The sequence below is a fragment of the Prunus persica genome, chromosome G2 (genome assembly GCF_000346465.2).
Source record: "Prunus persica cultivar Lovell chromosome G2, Prunus_persica_NCBIv2, whole genome shotgun sequence".
In the NCBI taxonomy this organism is placed as follows: domain Eukaryota; kingdom Viridiplantae; phylum Streptophyta; class Magnoliopsida; order Rosales; family Rosaceae; genus Prunus; species Prunus persica.
The window spans coordinates 6,090,981-6,096,008 of NC_034010.1; positions in this window are offsets into that span (position 1 = coordinate 6,090,981).

Genomic DNA, 5,028 nt, shown 5'->3' on the forward strand with positions numbered 1-5,028 from the left:
TCAATTTCAGATAAATTTCAGATAAATTTCAAATTTCAGATACATTTCAAAATTCAAATTTCAGATAAATTCAAAATGTCAAATTTCAGATACATTTCGGAATTCAAATTTCAGATAAATTTGAAATTTGAAATTTCATTTGAATTTCAAATTTCAGATAAGATTTTCACCCTCTAAGATTGCGCCGCGTGTCATATCTATCTGTGTACATTTTTCTATAAAATCAGAGGTTCAGCTCATACCTCCCACACCAGTTCTTCTCTACATTTCCATTTCTCAAATTTTAGATTTCATTCTCCATTCTCAATGGCAGACATGGAAGAGGTTTTGGAGAGGCAAGAGCGAGAAACTAGAGAAAGAATGCGTAGACGAGCTGCAAGCAAAAGGGCGCAGAGAGAACTAGATGAGCAACTTGGCATAGCAGTTGCTTTGCTGGAGGAAGAAAAGCAGGCTCGCCGTGGTTCACGAGAAGGCCGTCGCCCAAATGTGGACAGACATAGACATTCCCGGGGTAAGAATCTTATGGAAGATTATTTTATCCCACAATCTCTGTACTCTGATGTTCATTTTCGAGGGAGATATAGAATGCAACCCCATTTGTTCAATAAAATCATGCATGATATTTGCAATTATGATGAATATTTTGTTCAAAAGAGAAATTGTGCTGGAAATTTGGGACTTCTTCCAGAACAGAAATTCACAGCTGTGATACGAATGTTGGCGTATGGGTCATCTGCTGATCAGGTGGATGAGATTGCTCGGATGGGGAAGTCCACTATTTTGGAGAGCTTGGTGCGATTTTGTGATGCAGTGGAAACTCTGTACACCAGAGACTACCTCCGCAAACCTACGCCCAAGGACCTGCAAAGGCTTCTCCAAAAAGCTGAGTCTCGAGGATTCCCTGGCATGATTGGTAGTATTGACTGCATGCACTGGCAGTGGAAAAATTGTCCAACTGCTTGGCAAGGGGACTACGGAAATAGAAAAGGGCAGAAAAGTATCATCCTGGAAGCAGTTGCTGGTTTTGATACATGGGTTTGGCACGCCTTCTTCGGAGTTGCCGGATCTCAAAACAATTTGAATGTCCTAGGTCAATCCCCGGTGTTCAATGATGTTTTGAGAGGTGAAGCCCCAAATATCACATATGAAATTAACAATACCATCTACCAGACCGGGTATTATCTAGCTGATGGCATATACCCGAGGTAGACAACATTTGTGAAAACAATTCCACATCCCCGATCCCATAAGGAAAAATTTTTTGCTTGCTATCAAGAGGGGTACAGAAAAGATGTTGAGAGGTGCTTTGGTATCCTTCAAGCTCGGTGGGCTATTATCAGGGGCGCGGCACGTCTATTTGACGAGGAGGTGCTTAGGAGTATAATGATGACTTGTATCATCCTCCATAACATGATTGTGGAAGATGAATATGATTACGATGCTGATGACGTGTATGAACCAAATCCCATGGACACGGCCCTAACACGAATTTATGAAAAACCAGTGGGGCCAAATGGAGAAGCAGTGCAGCATGAACCGTTGGTTAGAGACGGTAGTTTCATGCCTCGTATGATTGATCGCTACACGGAGATGCAATCGTCGTATATTCATGAACACCGTCAAGTGGACTTGATGGAGCATTTATGGGCGGTGAAAGGCAATGAAGGCAATGAAGGAAATGAAGGTGAATAAAGTGAAGTGAAGAAGTTGTTTTTATTTTATTATGTTTATTTTTTATGCTTTGGTTGTGGGTTGTTTATGTTTTATGCTTTGGTTGTGGGTTGTTTATTTTTTATGCTTTGGTTGTGGTTTGTTTTTTATGTATGGAATGTTTTGAATAAAAAGGATTTTTGTTGAATATTTTCTTTATTGACTAAAAGAAAAGCAATACAACTAATAATAAAATAAAATACATGAATTAAACAAAACAAAAAATACAATGAAATGAAAGGTACATGAATTAAAGAAAACAAAAAATACAATGAAATCAAAGGTACATGAATTAAAGAAAATAAAAAATACAATGAAATCAAAGCCAAGTAAACTAAGACATGAAAGGCAAACAAACTAGTTTAATGGTTTCCATCATTTAACCAATCCGTGTTGCTAGGTCCATCGTCACGAAAAAGTCTTCGTCTCATAATATCCCTTCGTTCTAGCTTCCAATATTGTTTTGTTTCAGGGGACATATGGCTTGTATCCATGGCCATGGTTTCCCGATCTTTTTTTTCAATGTTTTGTTCGCGTACATACTCCCTTTCTTTGCGCACATACTCCCTTTCTTTTGCATATTCTACTTGAATAGCCATATCGTGCTCTTGTTGTTTCAAGTCCATTTCAATTCTCATGGCTTGGTGCTTTGAAAGTTCCTCCAAAAATTGAGATGCATTCTTGCTAGAATTACTCCCTCTCTTCGCCTTCGCCGCCTTCCTCCCAATAGGCCTTGGCTCATTTTCAATTGGTGAGTCTAGATTCATCGGGGAATCCATAGGTGAATCCGATGCCGGAGTCTCACGAAGTGGAGTCTCGTTCAAGACTACCGTCGGACCGGTTGGAATAATTTGGAATCTCTTACAAGTCTTCACCACCTCCCAACAATGGGTATGGTTGAAACTTTTTTTCCCTTGGCCAGTAGCACCAAACCACATTTGTGCTTGTATAATCTATAAAAAAAAATTTAATGGAAATGCAAGAGAATTTTTAAAATATTGGCAATGCAACATGTAAAAAAAAAACTAATGGAAATTAAAGAATTAATAAAAAAATGCAACATGTATTAAAAAAAAATAGAGACATATTAACAAAATATATAAATTGCAAGAAACATTTAAATAAAAATTAATATGACATAGAAATTAATAGAAGAAAAATGACAAATAATTTACCTCATTGCTAAGATTTTCTCCGCTTCGTTGGTTGTCAATTGCTTTTGCTAAAGCATTTCTCCATTTCCCCAACTCTTTATTAAGAACTTTCCACCTACTGGATAATGCCATTTCCGTACGTGTAGAACCAATTGCCCTTTCACAAAATGCTTGATGAATTTTTTTCCACATATGAGAAAATTTAATCTCATTGCCCGTTACTGGACAATGACTAATTTGGACCCAAGCCTCACACAAGCTAACATCTTCCATCATGCTCCATGCCCCTCCATTTTCATTAGAAGAACCCATAATATGCTAGAAAAAAATTACAACTTCAAAGTGAAAAAATATTGAATAGAAAGTGAATAAATTTTGAGGAGAAAGTTAACAATAGTAGAAGGAGAAGAAAATATATGAGGATTTGGTGTTAAAAGTGAAGAGTATTGGTTGGTATTTATACACAAAAAATTCTGTAATTTTTGTGTATTTTTTAAAAAAAAATTCAATTTTTTTTGGCAGAAAAATTGGCTGCCGTTGGATTGAAGAAAAAATTCCAATCGGAGCGACCAGAGGCCGCCACGTGTCAAAGAGCCGTTGGCGGCACTGTAGCGCTGATGTGAAATTTTTTTTAACGTTGGCGCGTGCAATGCACGCGCCAACGGTAAAAAAAAATTCGAAATTTCAGGGCTGACGCCATGCTGGCGTCAGCTATTTTGTCCTGGACTTCGGGCGCGACCTCGGGCCGATTTCGCCTTCGGGCCTGCCCGTTTTGCTGGGCCCCACGCTCGCCCGGGCTGGACTTTTGCTGCTGGAATCGATTTTTTGCCCAAACCCCCCCCAGCCCGAGTGTTTCCAGCCCTGCTGGAAATGCTCTAAGGCCCCTCTTGCCATGGCAAGGGGCTAATCGGTAGAAATGCTCTTATTAATGAGCAAATTAACATTTGATGACTTGAATGTTGAGTGCTTTGTGTGTTGATGGTGAGAAGTGGCTCAACATGACTTTTTTCGGCAAATTGGTTCAGTAGATGTTCATGACTCAAATTGCATTTAATGCGGTCGCTCAGTTCTTCTTGCGCTCCTGAAATTTCGCAGTTGTTGATGTCAACTCAAGCTTCTATTTGGGGTAAAACGCATTTACCCAAGTGAAACCTTTTGAATTGTGGGTAATAACTTTTGTAGAAAGTTAAATTCCATTGGGCTAAGTCACTACTTTGGGCCTTCTATTTTAATCCGAGCTCCCTTTTCAATGAAACAAGTGGCCCAAAGCCTATCAAACATCTTTAAAAACCTTACTGGGCCTTTTTTAATTTTTGGCCCAAACAAAAGCCATGTACGAATAGAGAAACGGGAGAAAATAAGAATCCCTTGAGCAGATTTTGCTTAGAAAGAACAAAGGGGGAATATCACACCCAAAAAAAAAAAAAAAAAAAAAAAAAAAAAAGGAGGAATAGAAAAAGAAAGGAAGGAAAAAGAAAAAAAATGGGCGGCAGCCATGGCAAGCAGTGATGGGTGGAGGCTTTGTCGGCAAACTCAGGGAGGGGGTTACTGAGGCATTCTCTTTTCTAAGTTTTTATTTTTATTTTTAAGATTGGTGCGCTGGAGGAGTTAGTCATTTTCTTTCCTTGTTTCTTATGGTTTATAATTCTTAATTTTTTTAAAATGTATTTTTTTATTTAAATTTACGTGGCATTATATTATTGGATATGTAAACTATATTAGCCATTTAATAGAATTTTGGATAAAAGTTGAGGACAAAGATTACTTGTTTGTGAGCATCCATGTTCATCTAAGCACCACGAGCTAGAGGGGTCTATGTGAGGGAAAAAAAGCCTTAACTTGTGAATTAGAAGTATCAGTTTTGAATTCTCACAACATTATAGTTGTGTGTGTGAGAGAAATCCTCAATCTTTTAATTTAAACTATAGCTTGTACTAAAAAAATTATAATCACCACAAATGTCACCAAAACAATTATAAAAAAAAAGAGGACACAATCAGGTAGCTTGGTTACCTCAATGATGTTTTGCGATAAAAAAAAAAAACCAAAGAATTTATTAGCCTAATTCTACTAATAAATGAAAATGATGTAGAAAAAGAAAGTGACAACATTTCTCGTTTAAAAAAAGTATAAAACGACAAACAAATAAAAAGTAGTAGAAAGA